Genomic DNA, 27315 nt, shown 5'->3' with positions numbered 1-27315 from the left:
GAAGTAGTGTTGTGGCTCCAGTGCTAGTCTTGAGCACAAATTGGTCTCATGGACCCAACTCAGAACCAGAGTTCAAGCCCCTAGAATAGGCTGTGAAGATGGTGGAGTGATCCTAGCTACTCAGGAGGCTGAGATGAAGTTAATGATTCAAAGCCAGCCCTGGCAGGAAAGTCCGTGAGACTCTTATAGTTAACCACCAGAAAACCAGAAATGGGGCTGTGGCCCAAAGTGGTAGTGAGCTAGCCATGAGTGAAAGCCCAGGGACTGTGACCAGGCCCTGAGTATAAGCCCCACAACTTACAACAACAACAACAAAAAGATGATAGAGTGGGATGATACAACCAGAGACCAAGGGCAGGCAAAGATGGCTGACAATATGTCAGAACGCTGAAACAGGCAAGGAAGTGTCACCAAATTCAGGTCACCAGTTCTGGAGGGCCACACAGCTCTTCTTCATGAAAGAATTCAAAGGTGGCACAAAGCTACTTAATCAGGAGCAGGTTTATTATAGCACCTTCTAGGAGAGTAGGCTCAAGAAGAAGTGTTGTACTGGAGGTCCTGAGATCCTCAAACTCTTATCTGTGGCCATGGTGGTCAGTCCAGGAAAACTGGGTTCATGCCTATTAACTTGGGTTATGCCTTGCCAAGTCTCTATACAAATGGGACAAAGGAATGCTGACCTTGGAAGGTCAAACCTAGGCTTTTTGCACAGCTGTGGAGCATATGGTCAGGGAGACCCTGTTGTGTCTCAGTTGTACCATTAACATGCCATCCCTCTCAGCAATCAGGTTTCAAAACTCCCTGACTAACCCTTGCCAGGATTCTCCACTACAGGTTTCAAAGGGAACATACATTGATCTTAAACTTTCAAGACTTGAGTATTATGAGGTATTTAATATCTACTTTTGGGACTTGTATTCTCTTTTTTTTTTTCTCTTGGCAGTACCAGGATTTGAACTCAGGACCACCTGCTATCTAGGCAAGTACTCTTTTTTTTTTTTAATTTAATTTTATTTTATTTGAGAACATACTGTACAGAGGGGCTACAATTACATGGGCAGGATAATGCATACATTTCTTACCAAGCATTGCAGCCTCCTCCTTTGTTTGCCCTTCACCTCCCTTCCCCGCCTCCCCCCTCCCCCCACCCAATTATACCCCCCTTCCCCCCCCACACCGACATTGTAAAGCTGGTTTTGACATGACATTTTGTACTTCTCATTGTTGCAACAGGTCCACCTGAATCCTTAAACGACTTGTTTGTCCCCATCTCCTCCACATGTTATACTGACATCGAATATAGTGAAAGCGGGGGTTACACTGTGGGGGAGGGACATACAAAGCAACAAAGAAATAATCTTATAAATGCGTTAGAAACACATGCATGAAAGAAACGAAAACATTAAAATACATATTTAAGGGTTCATTTTCCTAACATCACATTATCTGACCTTTTCCGCTTGACTCATACCTATACTATATATTGCAAATAAGGGAAACCATGGGACCTATATTTCTTTGGGCCTGGCTTACTTCACTTAATATAATTTTTTCCAAGCCTTTCCATTTCCTAACAAATGGGGAAATGTCATTCTTTCTGATGGAGGCATAGAATTCCATTGTGTATATATACCACATTTTCTTGATCCATTCATCTACTGAGGGGCATCTGGGTTGGTTCCATATCTTAGCTATGGTAAATAATGCTGCAATAAACATAGTTGTGCTGGTAGCTTTAGTGTGGTCTTGTTTGTAAACATTTGGGTAAATTAGGCAAGTACTCTTATCCTTTGAGCCACACCTCAAGTCTTTTGTACTTTAGTTTGTATGTTAGATCAGGTCTCATGCTTTTATCTTAGACCAGCCTTGAATTTCAATCTTTCTAGTTCCACCACTTAAATTATATAGGACTATGTGGCTCAATTAGCATGTCCAGCAAGTTTGTTGAGACTGGTTTTGAACTGTCATCTTCCTATCTTCTCCTCACAAGTTGACTAGAATTACAGAATCACAGACCTGAGCTAGCTCAATGGCAAATCAATCAATCCATAACAATAATATTAAATACCAATTAACAAAGGACATTTAAATTTTATTTTTTCATGCCAGCACCTAAACAAATCATTAGATAAATAAATGAATAACGAATCTCATTTTGTACAAGAAAGCATCTCATTTGGTAAATGAAAGAAACTGAATGATAAGAGCGTAGAAAGGACACGTTAGAAAATAAGAGAAACTCCTTGAAATTCCCCTTCCTCTAACTTACACACAAAAGCATATTGTCTTTTCCGTCAGAACGAAGCAGATTTGAGTTGCTGGCCCACATGTTGGTGATGCACTGGGAAGCCAGATGTTTTATGGGTTTGTGATTTCGAAGATAACGGAATGCATTCCTGTGATCTGTTCTCCCACTCAGCCTGCCATGCCTCCTGTCTACACTGGGGCAGGCCATGGAAGCAGAGTCTTCACTTTAGAGTTATCGCGTTTGTTTCTCTTGCATCTTTCTCAGAGAACCTCTGACTTCTCTCCTGCAGAGAGGCCCTAGAGGATTTCAAGGTCTGAGAAAAGAGGTTTGACTGTGGGTCCAAAAGAACAGGATTGTGATGAAAAACCACTGAGTTAGCCTAACGAGACTTGTCTATGTTGATGATGAAGTTTCTCAAGTGGCTCAATTTAACACTGGTGTCTTCTTCCTCCTTCGTGGTATTAGGACAACCAGACAGCATACATTCCTTAAAACCCAAGAAAACAACACCGTTTTGGGTAGAAAATATCATTAACAAAATAAGGGAGCTCGAGGAAGTCATGAAAAATTCTTCCATTTTCTTTCTCAGATTTATTTCTTTTACAGAATGTGAACTTTTCCATGTGTAAGGAAGGGGGATGATGAGTAAAGTTGAGTATACAGAGTGCCCCCTGGATTCCAGGAAAGGAATGAGAACAGGGACTGTGTGCATGGTGATTCATTGTGTCGCCCACTGGGGTGCCTCAGACAGATGATTTCTAAAGTGGCATTTAAGGTTGAAAAGCCAAAGTAAATTCCACATTTCCAGTGAAAAGTCTTGGAGTATGGGCGTCTGTAGGCATTCCCTGACAGGGTTACAGGGTTCTAGTTAAAAGCAATTAACAGGATCACATAAATAATTCTAAGAAGAGTATCATCTAAGATGCCCTTGTACTCATTCTTTCTTTGCTTTGAACCTGCTGTGCTCTATTTCACTAAGCTATCACAGAATACTAGAAAACAAAGCCATGGCAGAAAGATACTGGCAGTCAAATATCCCTTACATGTGGACATGTCTTGAGTACTTGGACAGATGCCCTCACTCACTCAAGTTCCAGCATTGGCTTTCTGAGCAAAATCAGTTACTTCTTAGTTAGGGAACCCTTAGGGTATTAATCTGCATTCAAGACATCTTTTAGGTACATGGATATGGTGCTTATACCAGCAATCCCAACTACTTTAGAGGCAAAGACAGGATCATCACAGTTTGAGACTACCTGGGAAAAATGTTTGACTTCATTTGAAAAACAGACAATGATAAAAAGGTCTACTAGTCCATAGGTCAATTGGTAGAACACTTGCCTGGCAGGAAGAGACACTGAGTTCAATATAGCCATTACTCTATTGCTAGAAGGCAATCTATTACATGTTGACTCTGCTTGATAGTATAAAGTTGGTGTTGAGTTCCATGTTTTGTCCTGGAACTCTAGTAATCATAAACACTCCCTACTTATGAATCCAGGTTTCCTGCTGCTATTGTAAGTACCATGCTGTGCCGATACATGCTGTTTTGATATCAGCTGTAAGTATCTTTCAGTTTATTTAGCAACTCAAGAGACATATACTTGAAGCCTTGGATTGGTGCGATCCACTTTGCTAATGGCTGGATACAAGAACATTGAGAGGCAAACATCAGTGGCTCATCCCTGTAATCCTAGTTCCTAAGGAGGCTGAAATCTGAGGATTGCAGTTTGATGCTAACTTGGGAAGGAAAGTCTGTGAGACTCTTATTTCCAATTAACTACCAAAAAGTTGGAAGTGGAACTGTGACTTAAGTGCTAGAGTTCCAGTTTTGAGTATAAAAGGTAAAGGACAGTGTCTAGAAGCCCTAGTACTAGCACAAAAAAAGCAAGAAACAAACAACAATATCAAAAACCTCAGTGAAGCTACTCAGGAGGCTGAGATCTGAGGATCATGGTTCAAAGTCAGGTCAGGCAGAAATCTCCCTGTGAGACTGTTATCTCTAATTAACCACTCAAAACCTGAAAGTGGCACTGTGGCATAAGGAGCAGAGCACAAAGAGGCTCGAGACAGAGGATAAATCAAAGGAAAAAAAGTGAATAAAGAACTTCACACAATACAGTAAAAAGCAAACAGAAAACAACAAAATAAAAACTCTTGTTTCCATTTCTTGGAGTTCACTTGAAATGAAAAAGTTTCTTTGAAATGTATTCCAAGAAATGACAAAGACTTTTAAAAACACTTTAGAACTGAACTTAGTGGTAGAGCACTTATATAGCACATATGAAGCTCCAGCACTGCAAAAAGAAAGCAAATAAAAAACCTACAGAGAGCTGGGAAGGTGACTCAGTAGTAGAGTGCTTGCCTTGCATGCATGAGGCCCTGGGTTCTATTCCTCAGTACCACATAAGCAAAAAGAAAAAAGCCGAAGTGGTGCTGTGGCCCAAGTGGTAGAGCACTAGCCTTGAGCTGAAGAGCTGAGGGACAGCGCCCAGGCCCAGAGTTCAGGCCCCACAACTGACAAAACACACACACACACACACACACACACACACACACACACACACACACACACACACACACACACACACACACACACACACACACACAAAACACAACAAAGACCCCTATATAACAATGCTGTATTTACTGCAATCAGAATTAAAATATGATTTCCTGTTATAACAATCCAATTTTACTTTCCTCTGTTTATTAACAAGTACTGTCCAGTTTGCTAAATTCAGGATCTATTTAAGGCCCAGTATTTGAAATTGGTTGGTATGTCATTTAAGCATCTTTGAAGTTACGTGCCTTCTCTCAGTTATTTTCTAGCTCTTTCTCTGGGAATCATGCCATCCCTTCTGTACTTTCCCATAGTCTGGGATTTGATGTCCCTCGGTTTCATTCAAACACATAACCACATCCAGGTTTCATGTTCTTGGCAAGATGATTTTGTATTGTGTCAAACTCTCTTCAGGAGATGCCTGCTGTCCTGCTTTTCTGTCTGCTACCTGATGGTGTCTGAGTGGTGGAGTAGCACTATCCTCAGCACCTACTTTACTTCTCACTATGCTGGTGTGACTGTTTCACAGTCTACTGTCCAACCATAGTTATTCTGCATTTTGTTTTTGATCTCTTTGTACCTCAACATAGTTAATGAGTTCCTTACAACTTCCACATAGTGAAAGCTATAGCTTCCTAATCACTTACTATTTCTCCTATTGCATGTGGGAATGTGTGGACCAACAAAAACACAGATAACAAGATGCTTTCTTGGTGTATACTACCTAGAGTACTTCTACAAGTTCAATGCTTAGATCACATGGGAGATTCACTTGCAATATTGGTAGGTATTACCCAACTTTTCTATATGTTTCTCGAGGGCTTATCCTTACCAGATGTGTTGTTACGCTTATTTTTGACAATCATCCATCTAAAGACCATGTCCTTTTTATTGTAAATTTCATTTCTAGAATAACCAGTATTTGTATATTTTTATTGGTCATTTCTACATTCTCCCCTACATTTGTAATGCTCTTTTAAAAGCATTTTTAATGCTCTTATTTTGTACTTATACACACACACATATGTACATTTTTTTGGCACTTGAACTCAGGGCCTGGGTACTATTTCTCTGCTTTTTTTTTGCTTGAGACTAATACTCTACTACTTGAGACAGCTCCACTTCTAGCTTTTTGCTGGTTAATTGAAGATAAGAGTCTTATAGAGTTTCTTGTTCTGACTAGCTTCAGGTTGCAATCCTAAAATCATAGTCTCCTGAGTAGGATTACAGGCATGAGCCACTGGCTTCTGGCTGCATTCTTTTTAAATAAAGCTTGGCCATTGAGTGATTGGTACTTATCTTTTTCAAAAAAGATAAATTTCAAAATGCTGCTCTGTAAATATGGTAGAATAATCTTTGATGTATTAGTATGCCATAGACATTTCCTTTCTCTTTTTTTCTGTTTAATCATATTTTCTTTATCTTTATTGAAGAAAGCATACAGAGAGCAATGATTATAATTGTATTAGTAAAGGTAGAATTCTTGGATTTTAGTCAAAGTTCTAGAAATTTCTCCCTGAGAAATCTGATTACACTCAATTTTCTGTCTTATTAATTAATTAATTAATTTTTGGCAGTACTGGCAACTTAGCTATGCTAAGTCAATGTTCTACTACTTGAACTACATCTCTACCTTCTTCTTACCTTGGATATTCTTTCTTCCTTCCCTTCCCTCCCTCCCTCCTATCCTCCCCCCTCTCTTTCTCTCATTCTCTCTCTCTTTTCTCCTTCCTTCCTTCCTTCCTTTGTGAAAATACCGTACAGCGGGGTTACAATTACATGAACAAGGTAATGAGTACATTTCTTATCAAGCATTGTTGCCTCCTCCTTTGTTTGCCCTTCCCATCTCCCCCCTCCCCCCTGCACGTCAAAGTTGTAAAGTTTGTTTTTTGACATAATGTCTTATACATCTCATTGTATCTTTGTAATAACTAGTATATCTCTGAGACAAGCAGAAACGGTCAGATAAGTTGATGTTAGGCGAAATTAACCCCAAGATAAGGACTCAAATCATTTTTCTTTCTTGCTATTGTTTCTAACATATTTATGAGATGCTTTCTTTGTTGCTTTGTATGTCTCTCCCCCACAGTATAACACCTGTTTTCATTGTATTTGATGTTGGTATAATTTGGGGAGCGGAAGGGAAAAAACCTTGGATATTTTCAAGTTGAGGTCTTCTCAACCCAAGCTTTGGTCCTTTTCCTTGTATTTAATTGTGTTTCTGAGTGATAGCTACCCACCAGTATGCCCAAGTATTTGCTTCTTCCATAACTAGGACAACAAGTACCAGTCCCTATACCCAACCATTCATTGAAATGGAGAATCCAGAGCTGCCTTTTTGCTTAGGCTGGCCTTCAAATCTGATCTCCCAATCTTGCCTTCCAAATAGCTAGAATTACAGGTTTGCATAGTGCACCCAGCTTAACTTCATGTGTCTGTGCTTAAACCTCTATATACAAAAGGAATAAAAATAGCTTCCACCACCTGGGGACATTATGAAGACCTACTGAGCTATGTTGTCTGGGTTCTTAAGGACTGAGCCTCACACTGCCTGCATTCAGTTAGCTGTCTTGTTTTCTTCACAAGTAGTTTGCACTTGGATGTAGTGGAACTCACTTACTTCTTCCTAGAAAGCTCTGGGTCACCTGGACACATTGAGTCACTTTTCTTCTCCCTAAGTTTTCTGCTTCTTCAGAAACAGGTGCTCCCTGTTCTTGATGTGTGGGAAATGACAGGAACGGATGCGGGTATTTAAGTGAGGGCTCCACAATCACATAATAGGATTCTGTGCTCACAGTCTAACAAGGCTCCCTATCTATGGTAGACGTGAAGATGCACGAAGGCTTGGGACAAGGAAAATAAAACAAGTAGGAGGCAAAGCTAGGACTTGATAGTACATCACAATCATTTGTTAAACGCTGCTTGGAGGCAAAGTGGAAATGTTATATTTTGTACCATGTGTTGCATTGGTTCATCACCAATGCAACTAGGTGATGGGCTGGTTTCCCCTCTGTGACCTTGGAGTGACTTTGTCAATAGCACTGGAGGGCAAAATAAGATCCTTACAGTTAGATGCAGCATTGTTTTTCAGAATTATTATACACACAGAGATGACTTTGCAGTGGTAATTCCCAGAAGTGGGAGTGGTAGACTTAGTAAAACCTTTGCTACTGCTTATTGGTCACTCTGAAAATTGATTAAATGGTATTTTTTGTGATAACTGAGAAGGATATATATTTTTCTATTATGATGACAACTCTGGAAAATGAGGTATTTAAATTCATATGAAGATGAGCAACTGTTGTAAAATAAAGAATTAGGTTCATCTTTAGCCTTTGATCTGTGGTCAGTACCTCTAACCCTTTGGGAATGCCCAAGTGATAGGACGGTCTTTGCTTTCCAGCAATAGCTAGCTTAGTTTATACTAGTGAGATGATTGAGGAGGACAGGGCCCAGTTACCAGAAGGACTAACCACACGACTGGAAGATTGGGTATTTGTGCTAAGTAATCCCAGCTTGACCTCCATGGAATGGAGTTACAGTAAGAACACTGGGTAATGAGACTTGTATGAGTTTGCTGGTTGGGAAAGTGAATGCAGTAGCATCGATATTCTGGGAGAGAGAGAAGATAGAAGCTTTCTACTCCTTCTTCAAGCTCTTGCCTCTGTTCTCTTCCTATGTCTGTTTCTCATATATATTCTCTATGGTAAAACTATATTCTCTTTAAATACTTTCTTCCTGTCTGCCAGTCATTGTAGCACATACTCAAACCTGTGTGGATCATGATGATCTACACATTTGCATCCAGTTTGTCAACTACAAGTGAGTTTGTGACTTGTATTTGGCACTGGAAGGTAGGATGTCATGTTGTAGACCATTCTATTCACACTGGGTAGTTAGTGCTAGAATGTCATTTCAGTGTTGCAACAAACATTTTGCAGTACTCACTAAAACTTCTATACATAATCTATCACAAATCAAATTTTCCAAGATACATGTCTCAGAATGACTTCAATATCCAACATAGCAATGATCAGAAATGTATGATAGTAATGTACTGATGAAGATTCAGAGAGGAAAAGTGCCCTCATAAGCACATTAGGATAGAAATAATGGTTAGGAACATCAAACATACGGTGAGTGTCTGTGAGTGCAACCTTTCGATTGTTAGTTGTTAGGGGCCATTATTATATAGAAATATCAGCTGGAAGACACAACCTTTATACTTGGGGACTTCTAAACTTCTGGCATTTAAGTTCCTATTCTTTGATTGAAAAAGTAAGAGGCAAGTTGATAGTAGATCAGAGGGAGAGCAGTCTCCTAGGGCAAGAACTGTAAACTCAGGGTTAAATTCTTGCTGCCCCACAATGCAACAGTCCTCTTAAATGGGGACTCCTGATGCCCTTGAGACCTGCCCCTCACACGCTCATTTGCGAATCCATTTAGAAGAAATCCCAGAGGGGTGACAGCAGAGTCCCAGGCCCTTGATAGAAACACCAAAGTCCTTAAGTCTGAAATGAAGAAAAACATATTCATTTAGCTTTAAATAAGCCATAGGCTGGGTTGGAAATTGAATTTCAGTCTAGTGTCTGGCTGAATGGACACTAGTATATCATTCTGTTCTTTTGTTTATTTGCATAGGGGAGCTACAGACAGGATTCTGAAAGTCTACTCTTTAAGATATCCCAATTGAAAAATTATACAAATGTGTCATATTAGGTGGACGTTACCATTTCCTTAGTTATAACTCAATACTACCAGGCTTAAGTGGGACTCATCTGAAGATTTTATGCATCTGATCCTGTGTTCTAATTTTAGTTTAGTGTCTTTACTATTTCCTGGAAACCATTACACCTTTTTTCATCTTTTTAAAATATGAAAATATTTCCACCTCTCAGATTCCCCACTTTTCTGAACTGTATGCATGGTACAATAATACTTAATTTAAAGACATACAAAAGAGTAAAGGCTTTAGTTATGTTATGGAAATCACAGATTAAAAGGTTTATTGTGATACATAAATATGTGTCTGATTAGTATTGTTTCTACATCTCCAGATCAGATAGTAGATGTGGTTTTAGTTACATGGCCTTTAATTAAGTATCATTTAATTAAATAAGTAGCGGTGAAATGGGTTTCTATTTAGACTTTGTTCTTTCATAATTGCTAACTGTAAATGGTCATCTATGCTATGTACATATGTGTATACACTGACACACATTAGATTATGTGTATTTTCATTGATAAATGTGTTAAACGTGTCATATTTCTATACTAGATTCCTATAAGACTAAAAGTAAATTACTTTTAGTGGCATACTTATAATTGGTGAAATTCATGTTTAAATTATATTCAGTTAAGTGTTTTTATTTTTCTTAAGCATGCTGGCAGATAAAAATGTCTCTGAAGAAGACAACCCACTTTGCATTTTGAAATCAGATTTCATAGCCAAAGTGATCAGAGACTCATTCAGATTCAACAGAAGAATTTAATCTAGAGCATTCATCACTTTTCCACGAAGCATCCGGTTCTAAAATACCTCTGGCACAGATTGGGTGGATACCCCTACTTCCCCAGGGTTATTGAAAGACTCAGATAGCATCTTGCTCACCAAAAAGTCAGTACAGGGTATCTTTGAAGAGCAGCTCTAGTAAAAAAAAAAAATAGGTGTCATGCCAGGTGCTGGTGGGTCATGTCTGTAATCCTAGCTACTCAGGAGGCTGAGATCTGAGGATCACAGTTCAAAGCCAGCCCGGGCAGGAAAGCCTGTGAGACTCACTGGAAGCGGTGCTGTGACTCAAGCGGTAGAGCACTCACCTTGGGCTGAAGAGCGCACAGAGAGCACCCAAGCCCAGAGTTCAAGCCTCACGACCGCCTCCCCACCCCCCCTTCAATGGGTGTCATATTTCTATTTCAAGGTATTATTATGGGAGAACTGATGTGTACCTTAATGGGTTGTGGGCATAATTCATCTGAAAGAAGTGTGCTTTGCTTAGGCAGAAAGCACATGCAACAGGCAAGATAAGACAAAGCAAGTCACTTAGGACTTTTTTTCCCCCAGCTCTGGGGTTTGAACTCACGGCCTCACATTTTGCTTCGTTTGGTTTACTGGCTGACACTCTACCACTTGAACTATACTTTCAGTCTGACTTTTTTTTTTTTCTTGTTAAGTGGAATTGGAGTCCCATCACTTTTCTACTGTGGCTGGCTTTGAACTGTATTTCTTCAGATCTCTGCCTCCTGAGTAGCTAGTATGATAGGTGTGAGCCACCAATACCTGGTATATCTTTTAGCTTAACATTTCACTTCATCTGGAGGGACAGTTGGTTGTCTCTATGGTTATTGTTGAAAGTTGTAACAATATTTAAAAGTGGTATAAAAATGACTTAGGGAAGCCAAATGAGAGCTGTTGAAACAGCTGAAATTTACACTTAAGACGACTGGCTGTCTCAGTCTCGGTGCATTGTTCATTTAAGTTCTGTGAAAATAGGCTGGAGGTGGGGCTTAAAGAAAGCATGGAAGCTTGACTGGGATGGGGAAATTGGGAACATGGACAGGCATTAATCCCATAGCAAACCCTTGGACCTTTCCACGACTATCCTATAGTAGGCCCTGGCTGAGGAGAACAGATACTGTGGCTTGGAGTTAGGCTTTAATAATTAGATCAAAATAGTGAATTGAATTGAAGAAGGAACTTATATTGTGAAGATCACAGAGATGTCTGCAAACAAATTGCTGGGGTATCAAAAGTATCTCTAGGAACACAAAGTTCTAGGTGATTTTGTTTTTGCAGGACCCACATTGTATAAAACATGTAGCCACGTTTCATATATTAAGAAAGCTTAGCCAGGCACTGGTGGCTCACGCCTGTAATCCTAGCTACTCAGGAGGCTGAGATCTGAGAATCACAGTTCAAAGCCAGCCTGGGCAGGAAAGTCCCTGAGACTCTTATCTCCAATAAACCACTAGGTAACCGGAAGTGGCTATGTGGCTCAAGTGGTAGAGCACTCGCCTTGAGCTGGAGAGCTGAAGGACAGCACCCAAGCCCAGAGTTCAAACCCCACGACTGACCAAAAAAAAAAAAAAAAAAAAGTAAGCTTCCTGGCTTCATAATAAATACTGAATAGCATCTACTAACTTTGGTGAATTATCAGATTTAAACCACACCACAACTTTAAGAGAAGAACATAGATAGTCTTAAAGAGCATATGGAAATTTTTATTAGTCTTACAGCTAGGGATCATGATCTGAGCACAGAATAAAGGTAGGTAAGAAGAACTGAGTTTTATCAGAGATAGGTTGTGACATGTTTGGGTGTTGCTTACTTTAAGATAAAGAGATATAATTGACACTTGGTTCAAACTCTGAGTCCCCTTAAACTTGTCCATAGGGCATCAGTATATACTAAGTATTCAACAAGTGATTGTTAAATGACTTCATTAACAGCTCCCAGTGGGACAGGATTTGTATGCTGTGACTTTTTTTTGGTACTGGGGATTGGAGCAGAGCCTTGTACATACTATACCAGTGCTGACCTATTAAGCCACACCTCTAGTCCTTCAGTTTGTGTTTGTTTTGGAGATACAGACTTGCTGAGTTTGCCTGATGGGCCTCAAATGCACAATTCTCAGTGAAGAAGACTTTACTTCCCTAGTAGGTGGAATTAAATGCATGCACCACCACATCTGGCCCTTTTAAAATATAGCAAATTCAAAACATAAGGCTAAAGTTGAATAATGGTATATAATTTACTTTCATAGTTGCCCAACTGACCAAATCTATTTTTAAGTTCATTTTGGCATACTTTTATGTTAGACTGTTTAATACCTTTAATTATACTTAAGGATTATCTAGCTGGTACAATTGTTGATCCCAAATGAGAAAAGCACTTAGTTTGTAGATTTAATGGGAACATTTATCATTCCCAAGCTTCAGGCTTATTATCTATTTTCTAAGCAAGTTGAAATGTCTTTTCTTAGCATAGAAATGTTCTTTATAATGGGAGCAGTAGATCGAAGCTGCACAGATTGGCTCTTTAATGAAGCAGGCAACTTTCCAATGGAACTGACAAGTTTGATTTCTATTTGTTGTATTTTTTCTCATTACAGATGGACCCAATTCAGAAAGCTGTAATAAATCATACATTTGGGGTTCCTCTTCCTCATCGAAGAAAGCAAATCATATCATGCAACATTTGCCAGTTGAGATTTAATTCTGATGTAAGTTCATTGTTTTGTATTTACTAAAAAAAATAAAATATTGTTCTAATCTTGCAGGAGAAAAGATTTGTTTAGTATTTTTTTCTCCAGTAACTTAGCATGTCAAAATCCAAAGATAGCATTTAAATTTGCATGTATTTTGATTTCAGAGTTAATTACTTTATGTTTGTTTATGTAGTACAGAAAAAGCACATGTGTACAGTCTTAAATGTGTGAAACTTAATGGTATATTTTAGTGTTTTTGGAATGCTAAAAGAAGATAATGTACTTCATCTTTGGAGAATAGTCACATTTAGAATCAAACAAGTTTTAATAGACTGTACTTCTGAATTAAGACAGACACCAAGGCCAAGTTTGGGACTTTTGAAATTCTGTCTTCTGTGTTGGCTCCAGTTCCCATGATAGCCCCAGTTTCTATCATGGCCCAGTTTGCATACGGGTCCAATTCCAGATCCACCATATATCCTGAGTTCTGGCCATTTTAGAGATCTCAGATATACTGTCAATCTAGCAGGCAATTCCAAAGCCCTTACCTCACGGAAGCTCACAGATGAGATACATAGGGAGACTGAGATGAAAGGAGACAGCTGTGGACCTGAGCAGCCCTTCAGCAGGTTAGTTATACCTTAGTTACACCTGTTACAATGATCTGATGGACTTGGACCCATCTCGATGCTTCCAATTTTGAGTTGTGGCCAATGTGAAAAATCTTTGTTGATTTCCCACCCCCAGAAGTCCAGAAGAATAGGAATGATACTTTATAAGGACTAGGAATTATTCAAACTGTGGGAGAATACAGGACCCTTGCCTAACAAAATGGATATGTCCAAGGTGTCATTAATCTTGTTCTATTTTGTCACCATGGAGACAACCAAATAGATGTTGATTGGGAAGAACTAAGCCTTCCAGTATGTCATCTCCACAGACAGGGAGTCCTTTTGGGTGGTCTGTTGATAAGGATAGGTTAAGAGATCATTAGGTACAGGAAATAGATGTGGCATAAAGAAAGTGGCTGGTGTCTTCAGGAAGAACATTTCCTTTTGTAAAAGGATTTCTGCTGTCTTCAGATCTTCACCTACTAGAGCAATCTAACATTCGTTCTGCTGATTTGAGAAGGAAAATTTTGGCTGCATAACACCTGTTTTAGTTCATTTGCTATAACAAAATACTATAAGCTGTGTGACATAAAAATTTATTTCTCACATATATATACACAATAAATAAATATTATCTGCTGATAATTTTATAGTTTGATTTTATACTGGAGGAAAAAAATTGTAAATCAGGACTCAGAAGCACTTCAGGTCATTGGATTCTGTCTTACACTGAGTTGCAAGCATCTTTTCTATTGATTACTCCTAGTGATGGCCTGCTCATCATATCCAGACATACTTTGAGTAATACTTATACTTGTATTTGTCATTATTAATATTATCCTAAATAATAAGAAATACTAACATAACAATTACTGCAGGATTAAAATATAACATTGGAAATTCTGTATTATGATACCTTTATCATGTGGTTAAGAGGAACCAATGTTCTGAAAATCATATATTTGTTTTCTTATTGAACAAACTAAATTTTTCTAAATTTAGAAAATATTTCAAAACTAAATATCAATTAGATTTATCAACTGATCTATATAGATATATGCACACAACACCCAGACAAAGTAAGTTAAAATATACATATGTATATATGTATATATAGTATATATGTATGTATATTTATATATACATAGTATATACATGTATGTATATAAGTATATACTATTTTGATCCTCTGAGAAATTTCTCTAATCTTCTAAAACTATCTTTGACTCCTTCCATATAAATGTGGATTTTTGTCTTGTTTCCATTTAAAACCTAGATTCATTCTTGATGACCACACTGTAATGTTCTTGAGTCCTAGTTGAATCTTCTTTCACATAGGGAAGCATTTCTTCCTTATGAACCTCTTTACATTTCATAGCCTCTTCTCCTTCCAATGAAAATAATAGCTTGTTGAGCTTTCATCAGTAGATCATGAAAATTCAGTGTTTTTATTCTTCTAAACTCTTATTTTTTTTAACCTTTCAGATTGTAAACTGTGTGGATTGGTGTTTCCTGTATCATGCAGCTTCCACTTGGGGCCCTGAAGATAGTTTAATTTTAATGTCATAAATTGTTATTTTGTGGATATAAATCAGATTGGCTTCTCCTGGTATATTCATTTTTCCTGGTTTATTTTTTATTTTTTACATATGTTTTATTGTAAAGATACTGTACAGAGGGGTTACATGAATAAGGTAGTGAGTACATTTCCTATTGAGCACTGTTACCCCTGCTTTGTTTTTCTCCTACCATATTCTTTTTATTTTTGAAGAAAACATTTATATAAAACCCATATAGTATTGTGCAAAGAGCATCCAACTAAAGAATGTAAGGCTGTAATTTGTCCAATTATAAATCAACTTATTAAAATAATTTAACATTGCTATGTGGCCTGGTCAGGTTAGTAAGGATGCTTTTGAAAGAAAACTTAAAACGGGCCAACATGAATATAAGATTATTACATGAAATAGAGAATAAATTTTTCAGTCAATTTACACGCAGAAGCCGAAGTGCAGAGGTTAGAGGATTTGTAGAGTGTGTGGCCAGCAGCTGCTGGACAGGGACAATGCCCATTCTCCACTGTGGCTGGGCTCCTCTGCTCAAGGTGGTATACCAAGTATGTGGTGTGGATGAGGTCCATGCAGTTCTGGCTTAGGCAAAGTGCCCTGGAGAGATGGCCTGAGTTCCTTCCCTTAGGAACTATATCCTTAAGGTGCTGCATGGATGAAGTCAGAGCTGTTTTGAAAGTAGCTCTTTCTTGAAGGCTTACCTACAAATCCTCATCTTGTCACACTCACAGCTTAACCATAGGCACACTGAATTCATAAATTCAAGTGACTGCACCATTGTGTCTAAATAACATGGCTTCTTTTTTGACTTCAGACTGTCAAGCATTAATTATTTCTGAGATCTAAGGAACCAGAAGAGGGAATTCTCTTGTTAGAAGACACATTGCTTGAGAGCCTCTTAATCTTTGAATAACCACCAATACAAGTGGTAAATTTTGCAATGGCGATATGCATTAGAAATCATTACAAGTCTGCATGTTTGGATTCATATCTGTTCCTAACATACATATCCCAAATAAATGGTTTGACCTGAGGAAAATGCGACTAGTGGGTCATATTTTTTTCTTTCTAAATGAACAAATTAGACAGTTATACATTCATCTTTTGAATATTTATATCAATCTTATTGCTAAATGAACAAATTAGACAGTTATACATTCATCTTTTGAATATTTATATCAATCTTATTGCTAAGGCTGATGTTTAAAGAAAATAAATACTTAAACATAATGGTGGTTTTCTTAGAATCAAATAACTATGAAGTCCTTCTCCTTTTTGTGTAAAGTTACTTTATATACATGTTAAACTGTTTTGGAAAATGAAAATGAAAAGGAATCCTTGCATCTAGTTCCTCTTCTACTTGTCAATTCTCAGTATTTTTTCTCAAATTATAAATTCCACTTCTCAGGTTAGATACAATTTTCAGAATATTTCTTGTCTACTTATGGAAGTGTCTGCTGTCTAAACACAATCCCTTGAGAATGTGCAGACATTATTAGTCTCACATTGAAAAATCCATCCTTGGATTTAATAGTCTAGCGGCAAAGGTTACTGAAAAACCACGCCTGTAAGTGGTACATCTAATACCAAACCAGGACACAGAGTCTGGTGCAGTAGCACGGAATGCTGGGAATACCATGATTTCAGTAATTTTATATGAATTGAATAAAATATGATATTTAGTTGGTTGGATTATAAACTCTGTTGTGAATGAAACTGAAAAACTACATTTATATTATGGGATAAACAATGCTGTGGGGCATCTGGGTTGGTTCCATATCTTAGCCATGGTAAATAATGCTGCGATAAACATAGTTGTGCTGGTAGCTTTAGTATAGCCTTGTTTGTGATCGTTTGGGTAAATGCCCAAAAGTGGGATTGCTGGGTCACAGAGGAGTTCCCTTTTTGAAATGTCACATTGCCTTTTAATTTTTGAATTACCCTGACAGCTGAACAAAGGGGTTTCAATTCAACATGTCAGTTTAGGAGTGTCTCACTCCCATCATTCTTCCCTATTTCTCCCAACCCCAACCATACCTTCAGTTTCCTAATTCCATTTTCACATGGGTGCACTGAATATTCTAGCTTTGTTTCTACACCCTTCCTCTCTCCGTTTTTGCACCTGATTCCCTTGACCTCACCCATCCCCTGACACCCCAATGTTCCAGCTTCCTATTGTTCATTTTGTCAAACAGTAAATCAGTGTTCAAGTTACACTCCACTGAAATCCTTCCTTTGCATATACCATATTTTAGTTAACATGTTCTTGTATACATGCATGTGACCCTGTATATGTCTACATATTTTATATAACTTAGTTCCACTTTCCACGTATGCAAAACAGTACTCCTCCTTTGTCTCTCTGAGCCTTACTTTGTTTACTGCAATGATTTTTTTTTTTTGGGTCCGGTTGTGGGGCCTGAACTCTGGGCCTGGGCGCTGTCCCTCAGCTCTTCAGCTCAAGGCTAGCGCTCTACCACTTGAGCCACAGTGCCACTTCCGGCTTTTTTCTTTTTGCTTATGTGGTGCTGAGGAATCGAACCCAGGGCCTCATGCATGCAAGGCAAGCACTCTACCACTGAGCCACCTTCCCAGCTCCTACTGTAATGATTTTAAGATACATCAAAGTTTGAAAATGTTATTGCTTGTTTTAAGAAAAGTGTTTAAAGAGGTCTGGTTTGTTTGCAGTGTTGGTATTTAGTATTCTTCAGTAGATTTTAACACGTATATTCCTGATAAAACCTGCAGGGATAAATTGTCCTGGGTAAGTGACATGTACCAAACGCTCCAAACCTCTTTCAAGTCTGTTGTTGGGACTGTTGTGTTCTAAGAGATCTTGTGGAATATACTACCCAGTTCTAAACTCAATTTTCAGACAGCACTAGAACTTTCCTTTCATAAGAGAGTGTCCACTGTCAGTCTCCAGGGCTCACAGCTGCTTGGAGCCCTGGATTCAACATCATGACCTTCTCACTGAGAGTTGTTTCTTCTTTTTTATTCTTTTTTTAAATATATATATTATTGTAAAAATACTGTACAGAGGAGTTGCAGTTACATGAGTAATGAGTCCATTTCCTATTGAGCAATGTTACCCCCTCTTATGTTTTCCCCCTACTACCCCTTTTCTCCCCACCTCCCCAAATTCCTCTCTCCCTTCTCTCAAAGTTGTAAAGTTTGTTTTCAACATAGTGTCTTGTACATCTCATTATTACAATGGGTCATCCTGTATCCTTGTTTCAGCATTTTGTTGTTTCCCTTCCTCTCCCCAAATTATAAAAATGTATGTACAAGATGCAGGATACTCGAAACAAATACAGTAACAACAGGGGTTATACCATGGGGAAGAACATACAAAGAAACAAAAAAATTCACATAGTACATTATAAGTACATTAAAAAGAACAACAAGGAAGATAAAATCTCTTGTGTCCCTATCTTGGGGTTCATTTCACTTAGCATTAGGTTATATGGTCACATGTACATAGCTTTTGACCTCTTCTGCTTGTCCTAAACATATACTAGTTGTTGCAGATAAGGGAAACCATGGGACCTATGTTTCTTTGGGTCTGGCTTACTTCACTTAATATAATTTTTTCCAAGTCTTTCCATTTCCTAACAAATGGGGTCTTTCTTCTTCAAAAGCGGTTTTTGACAGGGCCATTCAGCTGGGATGAGAGAGAGACACCTCTGAGAATGTGGTTGGGATTGGTGGTGCTGTGTGTCAGCGCTGAGAATTTCAGGCTGTGGCTGCATCTGGATTATGTGGCTGGGTAAGCTCTGTTGAAAAGCTTAGGCCCTGAGTGTGCATTTGGGCACGTTCCATGTGTCAAGAAACTTTGCTACACCTTGACTGACTCCTATGTCTCTGTCAGAAAGTCTCAGCAAGTAAAATTTGAACAGAAGGAGCAAGCAAGAATTTCTGGGTCTAGTTGTAGAGGTTTCAGGGAAAAGAATGAGTCAGCTGAGAACATAGAAATCTGTAAAAGCAATGCATATTCTGGGCAAGATTTCAAAAGTAAAATCCCAATGATTGGGATATTTCAGAATACTCTAAATCAGGCACTGCTATTCCAGAATGTCATCTGGAATGACATGAAGAATAAAGGAGAGAAAAGAAAAACCCAAGGGTTTTATATTTATCAAAATATATTGTTATCCAACAGAATAATAAGATTTGTTTTGGGCAACTTCTATTAGACATTAAAAAATTGGGTCATGAGTATCTAAAAAGAGCCTGAAAAAGAGAAAGTTTTTTTTTTTTTTTAAATATATGACTAGTGAGTGCATCACCACACCCTTAGGAAAGGGAGCTGATGTTTGTATTGACCATTCTACTAATTTACATTAGCACAGAGAGATGTATAAGGAATCTTTCAGTTCATGTGTAGATGGACAGAGGGAAGAATGTTTAGTTGACTTTTCAATGTCACCAGCAGTTTGAACAGCTAGGAGGACAAGAAACAGGGTCCGTAAGTGCCAGCGTGGGGCTTTCATTTTTCATATAAACTGACAGGCCCTGCCCCACATCAGCTAATAGTGTTCAACTAAGTCAAATGGCAGCCAAGGTTCTATGCATATGCAACCTCAAAATGACTCAAGGACAGTTGCCAGTATTAAAGGCAATGGTAGGCACAGTATAAAAGTGCAATTGGAATTTGAGTGACACTTAACGAACGTTTCTATAATGGACAGTTAAGCTGGTCAAAGTATAAAAGAGTAGGTTCGGATAGAGAAAGAAGAGGGCAAGGTGGGGGTCAGGGGCAAGAAATGTGTTTCCAGTTGCATGAACTAAAAGCTGGCCATGGTTCCTCTAGAATATGAAGCAAGAAGCTATATCTATTAAGGATTCTCTGACAGTTTTAGACATCCCACAATGAATGCTGAATGGCCAAAGGAACTAAACAGTTAAGACTAGGAAATACGTTTCCTATTGCTGTGACACGAAATTGAAGGTGAAATTCACAAGACAACACGTTGGAAATAAACTGTACAACTTGGGTGGAGGGAGGTAAAGTGGGAGAAAAATGAGGGAGAGGGTAGCAATGTTGGACAAGAAGTATACTCATGACTTTACATGTGTAACTGTAACCCCTCTGTACATTACCTAGACAATAACATTAAATTAAAAAAGACTTCTAAAATAAGTTGCCTCACATTTATGAATAATTATTTACAATAATCGTTGCAGTTCAAGTTAAAAATTAATAGCTGAGTTGTCTTTTTTTTTTTTTTTGCAGTGTCTAATCTCTCTTCAAGTTAAGATTCATATCTTAAACTACTCCTTGGTATCTCAACAGGAAAATTTGTGTTTTGAAATGGAAATCAATAAGTGGAATGTGAGCGTAGCCTAAAAACTGTGGTTTGAATATGAAGATTTTGAAAGCTTACTTTATAGCAACCTCAAAATTTTAGATGATTTTAAAAAGTCACTGCAGTATAAAATCTTAATTTTTACTTCAGGATTATATTTGATTTCAGAGTATACCAGAAATCTCACCACAGTTTTGCTGATATAGCTACTGTTTGGCCAATACAATGTCTGTCTGTCTGTCCATTGGTCTCTCTTGATCTCTCTTTGTCTCTTTCTCTTTCTTTCTCTCAGTCTTTATCTTTGTCTCTGTCTCTATCTCTTTCCATCTGTCTCTTTGTCTCTGTCTCTTTGTCCCTGTCTCTCTCTGTCTCTTTGTCTTTATCTCTCTTTTTATCTCTTTGTCTCTCTGTCCCTCCATCTCTTGCTGTGTATCTCCCTTTCTATCTCTCTGTCTCTGTCTGTTTTTGTCTTTGTCTCTCTTTGTCTCTCTCTGTCTCTCAGTCTTTCAGTCAGTCTCTGTCTCTATCTCCTGCCTTCTCCCTCTTTCACTTTGTCTCTTTCTGTAGTACTGGAGTTTGAACTCAGGACTTGACACTTCCTAGAAGAGCTTTACCACTTGAGCCACACCCAACCTCTCATTGCTTTAGTTTGTCTCTGCCTCCTTGCATCTTGCTTCTACTTGTCTGATTTTGGACCATTCTCATTCTACTTCCATTTAGGAGTACCTGAGATTACACACACGTGTCATTATATTCCACTTATTTTTTTTTTTAAAGATGGAGTATTTAGAACATTTTTCCGGGGCTAGTATTGAACTTCAATCTTTCCATCTCCATTTATTGATGAGGTAGTCTTCATTGGCCATGGAAAAAATCCTAGATGTAACCCAGTTGCCCAGAAACAACTTGATGTGTGTAGCTAATATAAATGTAATCAGGTTTTTACTATCTCTTTTTTACTACCATATGCATTTCTCTGCTTGTCACTAGTCACTAACAAAACTTGTAGAAACCAAAAGTGAAAACAGAATGAATGGTCACCAGTAGTTCAAAGTCTTAAAGACCAAGTTTGTTCATTCTTTTCTATTAATTGTAGTCACTGTTTACCAGTGCTCTTGCTCACTTTGGTATTTTTTTCTTATACTTTAATTCAACATTTTGTAAACCACTCATTCCATCACGACTGGAAACTAGGATCACAGAGTGGTTTATTCCTGAGCAGAAGAGCAAAAGATACTGATTAAGAGTAGTTCATAGACCTGTCTGATCTTGTGTGTGATTTTCTTTTTGTGGCTTACAGATGCTATTTGCATTGGTCTCTTTTCTATTAAGTTCTATTCTCTCTATTAATTGTCTAGACTAATTGAGATAAAATACATTACCCTTTCCCAGATATCCACAGGGATAAAGCTCTGCTTATCAGTTAAACAAATGTACACTTTTAGTTACCTTATTTACACTAAAAGTTTCTGATGGTAATTAGTTTAGGAGTGGTAGATTTGAATTTAATCTTGGGCTGAAGGATAATGAAATTGTACCAGATAAATTGCATGGTACATCTGGATTTACTATACAACTTGAGAAAGTAAATAAAAAGTGCAAGTATTTATTCATATTCTTCAATCTACACATTCTAGGTATGGTTTTAAAACACTATACCTGCACATTTTGGCCCAGATTCACCTTTTTGTGAAGCTGGCCAAATCTTATTTTAAATGCAGAATTCTACCACTGGGACTTGTCTCAGTGCAAAATCTGTGTTTTGATATAAATTGAATCCGATAGTGGCAAAGGCTGCAGTTGTTCGGGCAAAGCATTTGTTGTGTAGAAGGAACTGGGAGGACAAATGGAAGTGTGTCATGCTAGGAATGTTTAATTTTCAAGGTCCATGTGTGATTCAGTGATACTTTGAGAAGCAAATGAGATCTTTCCATTACACATTGTCTGTGTTTCTCCTTTATTGGGCATCAGTGAGCTTTTAAATTCCTCAGATAGGAAACCTGTAGAGAATGAGGTCTGGCAAATTGATTCTTACCCAGTGTATCACTACAACAGGTGCCTGCTCCAACTTCTAACTGTCTCTGTGACTCTTTTACAAAGCAGGTTTCAAAAAGCAGTCTCTGAACAGGTTTTATCCATTCCTCAAGCAGAGCTTATTTTCCCTGCATCAGTGAACTTGTCATGATAATCAACTTTTTTTTGTCCCAACCATCAATCACTCTTGATTACAGCTGGAGAGAAGTTCTGTTCTGTTGTTCAGCCCATCAGTGCACACATTACACCTGGAGACTGGTACCCATCATCCCTCCAATGAGAAAATGTTCCCTCCAAGGCTTTGTCCATCATTGTAGCATTTACATTAGGGTCTCATCTCATTTGGGTTATCATGGCTGTCTTTGACTCTGTCTCCTCTCTCATACAAAATATTCTCCCAAAATAGCTCCCACAGTTTGCTCGATTATTTGCATTAGATTGTTCTTCCTCAGTTCTTGCCTTTTTAATTCAAAAGAGTAGCTCATGATCTATTTTACCCTTATTATCATATTAGCTTTTCTAATCGCTAATGCAGATATTGCAGAAATTAAAATCATAGGAATTACAATTCAATGAATATTCAGTACTTCTGTAAAAACAGTTTAGCATATGTTTTACTAGAATGTTTGCAAGTCTAATTTTGTTGATTTTTTTTAATGCTTTTCTAAGTTAGGATTTTGTTTTATGTTTTGGCATGGGCAAGGGAATATTTATCTTTAATTTACATCTTATTTTAAGTAACACTAACTAGCTGTCTTGATGGTTTTATAAAGGCACTGAGAAGTAAATATTTAAAAGCAATGGCTCAAAATGAGCTCTGCTTTTCACCGTGACTATAATATATGGTATATGTAGTAAATGAATTTCTTACTTTTTGAAGCCAGCTCATATTTCTGAAAACAGTATCATTTTCAGTGCAATTATTAGAACGGTGATAAAACATTACCCTGGCATAATGTTTCCTGATTTTATAAGGTATTTAAAATACATACATGATTAAAATCATTTTATGTGATCTTTGTGTATTCTATGTTATTTTTTTCTCCCTAGCATTTTGCAGTATTTTTAGTTATTTCATAGAATCTGTAACAATAATTTAGAGGATCATGAAAAACAATATAACATTTAGAGGGCAAATACAAAGAAACAAAACAGCATTTGCAATAACAGAATAACTTGAATTTGATAGGAAATCATCTGTATCAGAAGGCTTAATTATAAAACTCTAACATTTCTTTTACAGTTTTCCCTTCTTATGACAGTGATACATTTTTATTGCTGAGTAAAACAAATAGGTCGATAAAGAGGGAGTTCTTTTGTCCTCCTTCAATACTGGCATTTAGATATTACTGGTTCTTTGTGAAACAAGAACTAGAGCAAATGGCATCAGTTAATGAAAAGGTAATCTTTATGGAAATGTATAAGCCATTGGACTCTGGATGGTATTTTCCAGTTTAGAAAAGCAGAACTAAAAATTTCAGGTGGGCTCATTGCTATCTGTGGTGGTCTGTGGATCAGAGTTGATTTGTTTGGTCAAGCATTGCTTTGTCATTATGCAAGTTTTAAAACTAACTTGAATATTGTACTGTAACCAATCTTACCACTTCTTGGCAATCAACATCCTACATTTTCGTAGAACATGAAGAATATGTCAAAATTTTTTCTCTTCTCAGCCCGGAGAGGTGTGTTACTTTTTTTTTAACTGTAGAAAATAGTCATCTTAGCCTACAGTTTGATTTCATACTGTCACAAATTATGTGACCTAATCCTGAACATTTGAAAGTCATCTTAACATGGTGACAATGTTTATATATTTATTAAATACTCAGATTGGCTGAAAATGTATTACTACCAGTTTCATATAAAATGAAATGTCCTTATTTTAAATAACTCAAGAGTCTCTGTCTCTCTATCTATCTCTTACACCTTTTCCTATCTGGTGATGCTTAGTTCATTCCATTATGTTTGTCATTCCATTAGCATTAGTAATGCATTTTGAAGTGGGATCTAGCTACTAACATTTTGACCCTACTGTTTTCTCTAACTTGAACCAAGTTGTCAGTCTTTACACTGAAAATGCTAAGAACTTATGCTTGGATAGAAGCACAGATGCAATTGCAACTTCCTGTCTAAAACTTTGCTTCAATCGCTTCTGATCAAACTCCTACTTGAGTGGATGGATGAGTTTTGACATAGTTGTAGGGAGAGAGAATGATGAATGGGGTGACATTGATCAGGATGCATTCTTCCAATAAAAAGCATGAAAGTCACATCATTAGACCATCACTAGTCACATCACTATTTTTCTCTTCCAAAATGGTTCTCAACTTTGGTTCATGGAAGAATGCTTTTGTTGCCTGAAAATAGGAAGGAATTAGTAATTACTATAGGTTTCTAATGTATTTCTTCACATATATGCAACAATGCTCTTTCTCCAAGTCCATAATCAAATATTTTTTTGTCTGTTCTCTCAGTACTTGCATTTAGTTAACTAATAAGTCTCTCAACTCTAAAATATTCAAAACTAAAGGTCATGTCTGGTGACATGCTGGTATGGGGCACAAAACTTCAAAGGTTGATTTTTTTTTTAATTTAGAAACTTAGTAATTGAATCTGATAGTATTTTAATGCAATATTCCAATTTGGCAGACTGACCCAAGGGTAGTCACCTATTTTTGTAAATAAAGTTTTATTGGAAAAACAGGTGAGTTAGGACAAGTCATATAAATACAAGATTAATCCTGTCTTTATGTAAAATTTGATTTATTTTTTATTGACTTTCTTATATAATTATTTAACATTTTGCACTAGATATCATCCCTCTTGACTATTGGGGGTTTAAATATCCCTTGACATGTGGCAACCAGATTAATCACTTCCCTTGCCACTATAGTCCTGATTCTGCTCCATAGTATACATTGAATGTTCCAAGCTCCTCCTCCTTCCCCCTGGTTTGTGCTGACTCTTATCTGCCTGATGTGTCTTTCCTCTGGTTTTCCTCTTCAGGCTTTACTCAGGTCCTAGGTTTTTCTGATGGTTACTGTGACCACTGTGTTCAACACCCATTATCCCCACCCTCCTTACCTGATGATTTTTCTCCAAGTAGCTAATAAGTCTTTTGAAATCTTATAATTTATGTATTTATTAAGGATTTTATATACCTCCAAATAAGTTCTATCAGCAAAAAAGTTTTCTAGTTTGATTCACTGTTTTATCTAAGTATGAGAATAGTGCATGGCAGATGATAGCTAACAAATGCTTATTGAATGCATAGATTAAAGACAAAATGAATACTATGGCACTCCCTAGCCCTACACATCCAAGCTTTGCTTTATTCAAACCCTGTGATATTTCAGCCCTCTCCAGGGTTTTCTTCTTCTTCTTTCCTATTCAGCCTATAGAATCCCACAGCCCATCACAAGGAAGGAGGGCCCTGAGGAGAGATGGGATGAGCTACTTTCATCCCAGAAGAAGAAGATGGTGAGAAAATACCATCTTCTTCCTGTGAGCTTGCTCTGTTTTCTGATAGCATAACATCCTTATGGATATTAGATTGTTTTACAGCCAATCCAGGCATTCATTTTTAGGCAGAATTCTCTATTCTGACTACTTAATATAAATTTTTATTTGTCAGCAAGGGCAATTCCAAACAGGTTGTTATTTTGCATTGATGAGGACAATTTTGTAGCTTCTGGGCTTCACCAGGAAGAAACAGTGGAGTACCTTGGACCTAGAACAGATCTAAACTCCAGTTTCTAGTTGGGATTATAATAAATTCTGAAATCTTTGTTCCTATGAAACTCCCATCTCTCTACCACAAAGTCATATAGGTGAAAAACACAGACAGCTATGTATTTTTACAATGAAGTCAGAGAAGTGCAGGACATAGAAATCAGCATGGTTAGTGGTATCACTTTGGCTTTACTTTGTCCAGATGGAAGCATGTGGAATTGTAAACACACAAGAAGGTGAGACTGGTTAGAAGTGAAGCATGTGTTCAGAGAGCTGGACTCATATTCAAAATTACTAATTTGAATATAAGTTTCCCTGTATTGTGCGCAAAACTTGGATGCATTTCTACCCCTATACTCCTATGACAGCAACTTCCTCTCATTTTCTTTCTAATAGTTCTCTGAAGAACAAGCTCTGATAGAGATTTGTCTATGGCTTTAACACTTGTCACGAGATGAGATCTCCATAGATATTGCTCAAAGCTCACTAAACCATTTCTTAATAAGCATGAGAGGCCTGAGAATCTTCTCAGATTTCATTCAGTTCAGAAGAAGAGGCTCAAAAGTGTTGAATGACTGTATGAATTCTTAATGCATTAGGCATTCTCGAAGGTCTTTGTTAGCTGGAAATTAAATGAATTCCTCTTGAGTGTTCTCAAAATTCCCATGTATGGAGAGTTTGGTTGCCAGCTTATGGCACTATTGGGAGATGGATAAACAGTTGAGAAGGAGGAACCTAAAGGGAGAAAGGCAGGTCCTTGGGGGCATGCTCCTGAGAAAGATAGCTGGACCCCTGATCTTTATACTCTCTAGCTTTTTTTCTACTTCCTGGTTGCCATGAAACAAGTAGACCCCCTCTGCCACGCACTTCTGCCAGAAGCGCCCAAGCTGTCTCCAGCACAAAGCCATTTTTAGGGTTGAAAGCCCTAAAACCAGAAACTCAAATCAGCCCTTCATCTTGAATAGTGATTGGTGGCAGAATAGCACATGATTGAAAAAGAAGGGGGAGCAACAACAACAAGACTTTATCAGCTGTATTTGATGACT

General features: G+C 37.7%; 1 pseudogene; it reads left to right on the top strand.

The window, feature by feature from the left end:
- The window catches only part of LOC138824645 (zinc finger protein 385D-like), a 240256-nt pseudogene that overhangs the window by 31708 nt on the left and 181233 nt on the right, over window positions 1–27315 (top strand).

This window comes from Dipodomys merriami, unplaced genomic scaffold (genome assembly GCF_024711535.1).
Source record: "Dipodomys merriami isolate MVZ:Mamm:240054 unplaced genomic scaffold, mDipMer1.0.p SCAF_13, whole genome shotgun sequence".
NCBI classification, from domain to species: Eukaryota; Metazoa; Chordata; class Mammalia; order Rodentia; family Heteromyidae; genus Dipodomys; species Dipodomys merriami.
This window is presented reverse-complemented; position numbering and strand designations above follow the sequence as displayed.